The sequence below is a fragment of the Cryptomeria japonica genome, chromosome 4, assembly GCF_030272615.1.
Source record: "Cryptomeria japonica chromosome 4, Sugi_1.0, whole genome shotgun sequence".
Classification (NCBI taxonomy): Eukaryota; Viridiplantae; Streptophyta; class Pinopsida; order Cupressales; family Cupressaceae; genus Cryptomeria; species Cryptomeria japonica.
Genome location: NC_081408.1, coordinates 607,039,854 through 607,052,285, shown reverse-complemented (window position 1 = coordinate 607,052,285; position 12,432 = coordinate 607,039,854).

The following is a 12,432-nucleotide window of genomic DNA, read 5'->3' as shown; positions in this document are numbered from 1 at the left end:
AAAGGAAAAATTAGGGTTTGTACCTTAATAGAGATGCATTTATTATGGTAGGTGAAAGATTGTTTAAAAGGGATTTTTGTCATCATTTTCACTTATCTATTTTTGAGCAAAGAATTTTCAAGAGAAGAGTGACAAAGTATGATTCATCTAGCGATTCAAAGAAAATTCAAAAATCTTGTAGAGGAATGCAACAGACTTTCAATCTATTGGTGAAGAACACTAAGTGGTGTTCCAAGCAAGCAAAGTGGTGTGTTGTGAGCAACTTTGGCAAAACCTAAATTTTGGTTTGTGAAGGTATTTCTTGAAATTCTTGTTTATCATTTAATCACGGCTTCTGCATTGCACTCCAATTCGAGTGTACCTGTAGATTTAGCTAAGTTTATTCAAAAAAAGATGAAATACAATGCCCTATCCCAGATACCCACCGGAGCTATAGTTGAGGAAGATATTTTAGGACATATTGATTGTAAATTAGAAGACCTAGGATCTCTAGTGATCCATTCCTAGCTAGGTCTATTCTGTGGGGATGACAAGAAAATCAAACCTGAATATAGCATCCTAGAGAGGAAGAAACTGCACAATACAATTTATTTTCTAGAAGAATTCACTGAAGATCACATCAACATCATTTTGAGTAGAGTGCACAGTGATAAAATGTATCTCGAGTGGACGCATGACATCACATTAGAAGCAATTGATGCCGTCACCAGTTTCTTTAACATTGGAGAGGTGTCAGCTCTAAGGAAGGTCACCAAGACTAAAATGACTAAGCTCACCACTTCTCTAAGCAACCAACGGGCGATGACCGTCAACACCATCAAAGATGACTTGGTTAAGTATGCTTGCATGGTGATTGGCTACTAGATGTTTTATGCCATCAAAATGAACTGTCTTGTTGCTACAGTGAATGTCACCTACAAAATTATTAAGGAAGATGCCTCATTTGATTTGTGCACCTGTTTGTAGAAGCAACTGCTATTGAACTTGAAGTCCATCAAACAGGACAATGCTCTAAGGCTCAGGTTTGGACAACTTTTGGTCAGCCTATTTTTCTACTTTCAAAGCTATTTCCCTAGAGTAGGTGATGTTTAATGGTCTTCTAACCAACTGGTCTCCAAGCAAATTAGGGAAAGCCTTCAAGCAGTGGGAGCTAGATATCTTGAGGTTCTATGAATTCAAGCGGAAAATGAGCTAGAGAATGAGGATATCTGGTGATATTGTGAAGAAGTATGAAGATGACATCTGCTTCACCATAAAGGTAGATGAATGCATAATGGAAGTGGTGGAACTGATAAAGGAAGTAGTTGAACCAATGGGGTATGAGGTGATGTATGATATGTTCATCAGGTATGCCTCTACCTTGCTTGCCTCACCACTAGATGCCAAGAAAAAGAGAACTGGAAACTACTTAGAGAGGATAACACTGGTTGAAGATCCTACACAGAAAAAGTGAAAGATAGTGCCATCAGTATCGGCACCGGTTACCTCAGCTAGTCCGAAAGTGAGCAAGCGGTCACCTGCCAAGAAGAAACCTGAGGTTGCTCCTGCTAAATTATTTGAGAGGAAGTGGAAAACCAAAAATAGCTCACCAGAGTCAGAGGATACTGAACCAGAAGTACAACCAAAGAAGACAAGGCAATCAAGCAAGAAGGAAAAATCTACCGGTAATGCACTTGCAATGTTAGCACCAGTAAATATAGATATTTCCTCTTACAAGCCGATGACACATTGTCAAAGGACTATTAAGAATATTAAGAGAAAGGTGCGTGATGATTTAAAAGAATATTTTGATGATTTCAATGATAATGAGAAAGATGAAGTAGAACAACAGGTTATCAGATATTTGTGTGTCAATGACCAGTCACCATCTGAAATTAGATCGGTCACACAAGATTCTTTATATAATTATTTAGATAACAAATGGCGCATTGCCATTGAAAAGGAACGGGAAATAAGGGAGAGAGTCTTTGCACAATACTTTCCCGATACCTCTAATTCTGAATTATTTGAGATAATGGATAAGAAAAAAGGTCTCTTCTTCATGAAAAGAAGAAGACTCAAGCTATTGGAAGGTAAAGCTTGTGAAGTGGAGAAGGACACACATTTACATGCCAAAGCTGCTATCCAGTTACATGAAGTGTTTGAGGCCAATCTAAAGGCTGAACAAGCACCTGATCTAACATTAGGCAAACTAGATGAAGCATTTGATAGTGAAGGGGAAAGAGTGACAGAGAAAAATGATCCCATTGATGTGGATGCATTAGATTTTGAGGATGTCACTTCGGACATAGAGGATGAGATACAAGACAAAGAAAAAGTAGAGAAGGAGAAACAAGACAAAGAAAAACTAGAGAAAGAGAAACATGACAAGGAAAAGGAAAAGAAAGAGGATGACAAGAGGAAAGAGGAAGAGAAAAAGAAAGAGGAAGACAAGAGGAAAGAGGAAGAGAAAAAGAAAAAGGAATATAAGAGGAAAGAGGAAGAGAAAGAGAAAGAGGAGGAGAAGAGGAAACATGAAGAAGAAAAGAGAAAAGAAGAGGAGAAGAGAAAAGAAGAAGAAAAAAACAAGGAGGAAGAAAAGAAAAAGCAGGAAGAAGACAAGAAGAGAAGCAAAAGAAGAAAGAAGAGGAAAAGAAAAGAGCAGCAGAGGAGAAGGAAGTGGAGAAAACCAGACAAGCGGAGACTCCCAATGCAACCGGTGGTCAAGCCAAACCGGTTGACACCACCAGTCCGATTGACCTTCAATCAACAGATGAGTCTAAGCTACTGCAAGGCATCAAACTGGCACAAGAAAGACTGGAAGAGTTGCAGAGGAAGAAGGAAAGGGATGTCATACAAACTGCTATAGACACCCTTACCAGTCTGATTCCTAGTACTAATCTCCCCAGTACTGATTCCTCTCTGTCCAAGCTGAAACTCCTTTGTACTATAGTAGAGGACCAAGTACAATGCTTGGAAGATGTTGTTGTAGCCACTGTGAAGAAGAATCATGAAAAGGCACTCAACACTACCTTAGTCAATAAACTGAATGAGCTCTGGTCACAACTTCTAAATCAGTAGAAGGATATCGGTGGAGCTATGGATGAGGGAAAATTACTATTGAGTAAAATCTACCAACCCCATCTATTTTGTGATGATGCGCTTAAGTAGAAAGATAAACTCCAATCAGAGTTCCAGGCATACATCAAGAACTTCAAGATGCCATATGATTCATTTACTACATATGGGCAAACAGTCCATCATTATTAGCTACAGACTGCCAGGGTGGAATCAGAAATCTGTAACCAGACAAAAGATTTGCAGGAGCTTCAACTGGTCTTATTACCCAAACTACAAATTCTTTAGAAATGTTTTCTCAATCTGGAAGCCATCACGGTAACTCAAAAGATGATTACCATTGATGCTATGGAAGAACTGGTATTCCAGATGTAGACAAAAAGTGGGGTTGCTACCTCATTACTTGAGTCGTGGTTATTGGCCATGAAAACTTTTATGCAAGATTTTAAATCTTTTTTTGATAAGTTTTATTCCTTATTGTCAGAAACATTTCCTCTATTTTTATATATAAGGAAACATGGGTTATTCTGCATTACTTTGTCATTGTTTGCAAAGGGGGAGTAGTATTTAAAATTTTGGTGAATGTTTTGTATACTTTTATGTTACCACTTTGGGGGAGTAGTATACATTGTAAATTCTGCAAAAGGGATAGTGTATATGCTTAGGGGGAGTAATTTTGATTATGGCATACTTTTGTTGTAAAATCACTTAGATGTCAAAATTTTCCTAAGTTTTTCCATCAATGCCAAAGGGGGAGATTGTTGGCATTTTGATGATGTTTTGATTGTCATTGATGGAAACACACTTTTTCAATGTATGAGTTATTCTCAACCGGTAATTGTTCCAACCGATATTATGGAAACTTCTCTCAAAATATCCCATATTTGTTGAAACTAACTCCATAACTACATTCCTATCTTGAGAGCTTTCCAACAATATATAATACATTCCATTTTGGCCAAAAAGAAGCCTCTGAGTGAATTAATCCACTTTAGGTGCACCATCATTTAAATTTTTGAATTTTTTATATAGTCTGCACTATATAATTTAATTTTGATTTTTCCCTCATTTTTGGCTTCTGATGCCCTACCATGTGGTAGTCTCTAATTTGTCGATGGGATCCACTAGGATGCCACCTATGTGCCACTGGACTGCCATCTGTATGCCATGTCATTGCCATGTCATCATCACCTCAACGCCACTGGATGAGACCCGCAAGCTGTACCTCCACCTGGACCTGCCACCTATCTTTCACCATTTCACAATGGCTAACAGAGTTGCATCTTCGGGTCACGAAGTCACGCCGGTTGTCAAATCTTGCTGAACCTGCAGGGTCTTTAACCTTGGTTTTTCACATGTGCTTTTCACTATTTCGCGAAGGGTATTCCTCGAGCATCTTCCCTTCGTGAATCCATGCGCACCGTAGATCTCTGACAACTTGCTCAATCTTTAACTTGCCTTTTCTTTGCAAAAATCACTTGCCTTGATAGCCGTGCTTTCATGGGGTCCACCTGGTCAACACTCAGCCTCCTTGGTCACCTCGAGAAGCGTTCCCACATGCATGGCGTCCCCTTGGGCTCCCAACTGGCACCATTCATCAAAAGCCTCTCAAGGATTTGATACTATGGTAGTGTGGAGTGTTGTATTTAAATATTAAAATTTTCCCCTCCATAGCCAATGTGGGATAATGTGTTTTGCCTGAAAATACATTTTCTAAAGCTTTCATGAGGGTTTTAATGGCTGCCAATGAAATTTGCTTGGAAGCTTCTTTTCCTTTCTTGCTTGTTGCATGGGAGGAAAGGATGGTTATACACCTGCTAACATCATTTTCTTTGATTTTAAATGCCCTTCCAACAACATTCTACCCCATCTCCAGCTACATGTATTTGGGGGTTTTAAAGTTTTCTTGGAAGTGCACTTGTTTGGAGTGTCTCTTAGTTTTGGACTGGCTTTATATCTCCCAACTGAAGCTGCTTTGAAATTTTAATGACTCTATGCTACCCCATTTACCATTTTGCTGAAGGTTCTAATCCATTTAATTGGATTTGCTGAGAGTTTTCAATGGCTATCCATGAGCATTTGTTTAATGTTTTAATCCCCTTCACCACAGAGGAAGATGCTGGTAAAATTTGTGGAATTTGGCTCTTTGCCAACCATTGCATTTACTGGAGAGGTTTATTTGGCCTTTTAGCAGCCATGCCATATTGCAATTGGGGTTTCAACGCACAGTAGGGAGGAATGCTTTAACACAATTTACATTTTCTTGAGTTTTTTAATGCTCCCTTTCCAAACATAGCTGCCACGTGAAATAGGGATTTGACTGGCATTCATTTGCCAATTGCAACTTGCTACTATTTTCTAATGATTTTATTCATTGCTGCACTAGGAGAAATTAAAAAAAAGTAATGGAATTTGGGCTTTCCACAACCAATGCATTTGTTGAAGTTTAGATGCCCATTGGATTTGTTGTTGTTAGTATTCCATTCTTATTTTATTGAAGCAAATCTACTAGTTTATTGTAGTTAATGTTCACTTTTCTTTGAAAATATTTAACTTCTTCTCCAAACCTCCATCTTTTACATTCTTAATGACAATACAGTATGTTGTTTTCAAGTCTAAGGTTCATTTGTCAATTATCTTATTGACCATGTCCATCTCTTCCTCTTCCATACGAGGCCTAGAACATTCAACAAGAATTTATAATAACATTGCTATACAATCCCATATCTTTATGCATCATGAAGTCATTTACTTCAGAACATTTTTGCCATAAAAATAATGCACAGGCATGAGCAAGGTTGGGCGCCAAAGTGGGTTCGACTAAAAAAAAAAATTTGTTTTCATGCAACTAACCTTCAAAATATCTCAGGAACCTTAAACATACCTCTGGAAATGATCGACATCATTTTTGGATCAACAAACTAAATTTTGCAACTTTCAGGTGCATGCGCCACATTTTCACATTTAATCGCGAAGACGTAATTTTCAAACTAATCAAAACACCTTTCTGGACCTCGCCATCTGGTAGGCATGTACTCTGATATACAAGCATGAACTCTACCAAATTATTTTTCAAGATGAATCTCGAGTGAAGAGATATTAATTGTCAAAAATGACCAACTGGCTTTGTCGGCATTGCGGACCTGATGAAGTCAATGCTCAGGCAACTCATGATGCCTGTCTTAAAAATATCAAACGATCTCCATAGACCCTCAAATTTGAGGCATAGGTACCTTGAAGTACATATCAAATCTTTGAATACTCATATTGACTAAAAGTCAAACTGAGTGCAAATGGTGTGCTCATGAAAACAACTACTTTAACTGATATGACAATGAAAGTACAAATCATTGAAAAAGATGGCTCAAGAAACCCTTTTGAAAACTGATCAAGCAGATTGGCAAGAGCTTGAAATTTGAAACATAGCTTATCATTTATACCAGTAATAGCTCGGAACAAACATTCTGACATAACACTTACTGAGGCAACTTTTACACTTATGCAAAAATAGGGCTCCGACTAGCTGCTGAAACAGGGACTTGTCAAACAACACAAACTGCATGGAGGCTCACATTTATGCATAGAATTACATCCATTTTGAATTTCAATATGATGATCAACAAGGAAAAAGATATAGGAGCTCAAAGTAGGCTACTTAATAAAATTTGCATATGTGCTTAAAATGCACTTTCAGCTCACCCCTTGAAATGGGTACCTGATAAACTGATGCAAACTAAAAACTAAAAGTTGCAACACACTACATAGGCCAAATGAAAGGTATAGGACACACTTCCCAAGCCTTACCCTTTGAAGATCAACTGGCTCCATTTCACCGTCTCTCTAACTAGGCCATTCAAACTGACTCATTTTCTGATCATTTGGAGATGCAGAGAAATTTTTTGAAATGGGCCTCAAAACTTGACTCAAATTTAATGAGTCCCAATAGTGGCTCTGACTGGGGAATGGCTTATTGTGAGATCAACACAAGAATTCAGGATCTATGGTAGAGCAAACCACCCAAAAACGGATCACTTCTCTTCTCAAATACAAAGGTTCCTTATTCTACTAGAACAAAAAGGCACTTTATTGAAAACCACACAACCGAAAGCAAAGCGACTATACAAGATATACAAACATACTTATAAAATGGCTCCCAGCCATTAAAGTCTAAACCAACTCTTTCCCTTATCAAAAATCTGATTCTCATCACTGAATAATGTAAACAATCTGAAGCAAACATTGATCATCAAAAAAATGCTTCTATTACGACACACATCTTTCTGCATGCTTTTCCAATCAGCATTATATGCATACCCATCATGAACATAATTTTGAACCTTACTTTCATGATCAACTACTAAAACGTATCCATTCTTTTCATCATCTACTAAGTGAAATAAATCAGCATCTTTAAGATCCCACTCTTGAAAAAATGAACATACCTCTAGCTCAAGCATATAATCTGAAGTAAGATTTGCACATTCACTCATCTTCGCATGAAAAACTTGAAGATGAGGTTCAAGTACATTGGCAAGCAACCCATTACAAAAATCTCCATCTTTACACATGTCACTGTTGCATGGAATGGTATCAGCATCATGGACTGGTTCATCATTTACAACATTTGGCTAATCAATTATTTCTTCATACAAAGGGTTAGAAACCAAATGGAGAATCCCCTTATGAACATTATGACAATGAAGTGGTTGGTCCATATCTATATCAACATTGAATAAAACATTAGAAAAATTGCTAAAGATACCATCCATTTGATCATCATAATCATCTTCATCAAACAAGGAAGAAATTGAAACTTGGTTGGAACTATCCTCAGTGTTCCATGTTTCACAACCACAAAATTTCACCCTATGACCATCATTCTGAGAATCAAAATAGTCATACTTATCTTGCCACAATTGATCTTTTTTACCAATGGAACACTCATCATCAATTAAAGAATGAAGATGAATATCACTGCCATCTACTTCATCTGATGAATATCCAACATGTTCACTTAAATTTTTTGTCATAAAACCATCTGTTAGATCAACATATTGTTCATCAATTGTATAAGCATTCAGTTCACAGTCCTTTTCTAAAAAATCCTCTTCACCATATTGCAAAAGGTCTTCATTAATAACTTTAAGGCTCTCCAACATTTGAACTTTCTTGTCCACAACTTCAAGAGCTTTCCTAAGTTCTGCAATCTTCTGGAATTGCATTGCACTTTGCTGTTCCATGTGAGATTCCATAAAAAATTGTTCATCAATGTGTGCTATATTTTCATTGCAATCATATGTACCATTGAGATTTTCTGAATTACCTTTGTGCATAACTTTCATATTAGAAAGATCATCAATATGATTATAAGAAGTGAAATCTGAAAATAATTTTATTTCATCTTCAACACAATTGACATTATCAATATCTAAGTGAGGATCAACCATTGTTTGCACCAAACAACCCTAATTTTTATAGGGAATTAAATTATCATGGTTGCCAACACAAGTATGAACACCAAAAATCTGAACATTATTCCTCACTTCACACTTAGTTGCAGCATTACAAACACTATGACAGTAGACACCAGTAGATACAAGTCTTTTAGGAATGCCATATTTTAAATTTTTCTCTATGTCCGTGGCTGTCACAAATGCCTGATGTAATGTCTTTGGCTCTTTATCCCTCAATCTGTAACTCATCTTACTTCCAAAGGCATCCAAATAAATCACTAAAGACACCTCATCATTTAGTTTATACCCTTGTGGGATCTCAACCAGTGCTTTGGAAAATCTAACATTGAAGGCTGGCACTAACTCACCTCCCTCAATTCTGATCTCCATCAATTTCCTTAGTGCATCATTAAAGTTTATTCTCTCAACAAATTGCTCAAGAAAAGATGCAACCAATTCTTCCCATGAGGGAATAGAAGCTTCCTACAAAAATGAGAACCAAATCCTGGCATCCCCTTTCAAGCTCTGCACAAACAACTTCATGCAAACATCCTCATGACAAATTTCATAATCATTCATTAAATCAACAAAATTTTGCACATGCATTCTAGCTGATTGTAACTAGTCCCCATTAAACAATGGTAAATGCTTCCTAATGTCACTTGGAATCTGATTCGGGTAACCAAGTATGCCATCAAAACAAAATGGCACATAACCTTTAATAGAGAAATTTCTACAACAATCCATTACTAGCTGCAATCTTGCCTGAATACATTCACTATTTTCAACCAATAAAATTTATTTGCAGCTAGAGTTTATCTTCTCTATTATTCAAAATACTTCACCCATGATTTAAGTGAAACTTTTCAAAATAGGAAATATGTGAAGTATAAATTTCTTTTCCTTTTTATGGTGACTTTTTCACCTAATAAGGAACAAATAACTACCTCAAAAATGAGGAATACCTGGAGTCAATTTGCTGTTGTTGCTGCTCTGATATTTGGTAAGATCTTTATGAGATCTTCTAACATTATACACTGATCTTCATACAAAGTTGCCACCTCCTTCGTGGAGGAAAATATCTTCAATAAATTCTTTGTGATCTAAAATCATAAAACCGCAAGAAACTACTAACTCTTTGATGCAAGTTCACCAAATCTTTTAATTTTTTTACAATAATGCACACTAGTGCAGAGATCTTTCAGAGTCGCCACTCATTGTTGTGAGAATTTATAAAATCATTTATAGAACATGAACAGATCTAGACTCACACAAAGATAAAAGGATAACAAACTTTCAACACATGGCACACAACACTACCAAGCAAATAACTATAGATCTGAAAATGGTTTCAGATTTATAATGCTTTTATGACTGTTACCTCAAATTGGATAGGCACAACTTTGGGATTCGATTCAACATGAGTTATTACAACACCTCCACGGCAGAGTCACCATTTTTGTTGTTCATCAAAAATGATTAACCCAAGTACACCTGCAATTGATCTATGAAGTAGCCAATTCAATCTATGAAGAACCTCAGGGCTTGGACAACATGACAAGGATCTAAATCCTTCTACACTTTAGGCTCTGCAAAACCTAGGTGGGTATACCTTTGATGCATTTAATCAGACCTATTACACACAAGACTGTATCAATAAAAGTAGATGGATCTCAAAAGGTTCAAAAATTAAGAGGTTACTGTAGATGGGCTAGATCCATACTTGCAACTCAACAATGTTTGAATCATGAGATGGATGAAACATTCCCATAGAACATAAAACAAAGAAAGATAATTTGATGTTGGATTTTAAATTATTTGAGAATCCCTTCAATTGCAAGATCAGTGCCTTATCCAAGGGCAAAGGAGTCACAAATCAAACTATAGATGAAAACTTATACTACAGATCCATCTTCATTCTTAAGTATTCCCACATTTAATGCCTTGCATAAATGCATTACTAAGATCATTCACAAAATCATCAAATCTTGAAACTATATTCCATTATTCATGATTTATTACATAATTTAAATCCTTCCTTGAAGAATCCTTGCAAACAATCACAACTATCTCCTCGAGATAACAAATTTCATCCTCCTTGAGGATCTGATTTGAATAAAATGGAAATACAAATCTAGAGACAATATTGTGTGAATTTATGTATGCCTTACATACACAAGAACCTGCAACTAAGAACACCTACAACAAGAATTAAACTCCATTACTCAAAGAAAACCCCTGCCCTGTACAATCTTCAAGAATACTCAGAATTAGAAACCATCAAAATCTGGAGCATTTCTCCAAATTTCTGGAACCATTACAATGAGAAGAAAATGAGAATAAGAAGGAGAGGGAAAAAGATTAGGTCTGCAACCAAAATTGCCAAGTGTCTCTTTTCCAACTGAATTTCAATTCCTTCCTCCTTCCCATGGAAACTTCTCTCAAAATATCCCATATTTGTTGAATCTAACTCCATAACTACATTCCTCATCTTGGGAGATTTTCGACAATATATAATACTTGCCATTTCGGCCAAACATAAGCCTTTGAGCGAATTAGTCCACTTTAGGTGCACGATCATTTAAATTTTTGAATTTTTTATATAGTCTGCACTATATAATTTAATTTTGATTTTTCTCCCATTTTTGGCTTCTGATGCCCAACCACATGGCAGTCTTTGATTTACTTATGGGATCCACTGGGATGACACCTCACTGATTAGCCACCTGGACTGCCTCGTCACTGCCACCTATGCACCACTGGACTGCCATCTGTACGCCACGTCATTGCCATGTCATCATCACCTCAGCACCACTGAATGGGACTTGTGAGCTGGAACTCCACTTGGACCTACCATCTGTCTTTCACCATTTCACAATGGCTAACAGACTTGCATCTTAGGGTCACGAAGTCACACTGGTCGTGGGATCTTGCTAAACTTGCATGGTCTTTAACCTTGGCTTTTCGCATGTGCTTTTCACGAAGGGTATTCTTTGAGCATCTTCCCTTCACGAATCCACGTGCATCATAGATCTCCGACAACTTTCTTGATTTTCAACTTGCATTTTGTTTGCAAAACTCACCTCCATCAGGATCCGTGCCTACGTGGGGTCCACTTGGTCAACACTCGACCTCCTTGGTCACCTTGGGAAGCACACCCACGCGCATGGGGTTTTCTTGGGTGCCCAACAAGAACCATTTGCCAAAAGCCTCTCGAGGCTTTAACACTATGGTAGTGTGGAGTGTTGTATTTAAATATTAAAATTTTCCCCTCCATAGCCAATGTGGGCTAATGCATTTTGCCTGAAAATTCATTTCTGAAGCTTTCATGAGTGTTTTAATGGCTGCCAATGAAATTTGCCTCGAAGCTTCTTTTCCTTTCTTGCTTGTTGTGTGGGAGGAAAGGATGGTTATACACCTACTAACATCATTTGCTTTGATTTTAAATGCCCTTCCAACAACATTCTACCCCATCTCCAGCTACATGTATTTGGGGGTTTTCAAGTTTGCCTGGAAGTGCACTTGTTTGGAGTGTCTCTTAGTTTTGGACTGGCTTTACATCTTCCAACTACAACTACTTTGAAATTTAAATGACTCTATGCTGCCCCATTTACGATTTTACTGAAGGTTCTAATCCATTTAATTGGATTTGTTGAGAGTTTTCAATGGTTGTCCATGTGCATTTCCTTAATGTTTTAATCCCCTTTACCACAGAGGAAGATGCTGGTAAAATCTGTGGAATTTGGCTCTTTGCCAGCCATTGCATTTGCTGGAGAAGTTTATTTGGCCTTTTAGCAGCCACGCCATATTGCAATTGGGGTTTCAACGCACAACAGGGAGGAATGCTTTAACACCATTTGCATTTTCTTAAATTTTTTAATGCTCCCTTTCCAAACATAGCTACCACATGAAATAGGGATTT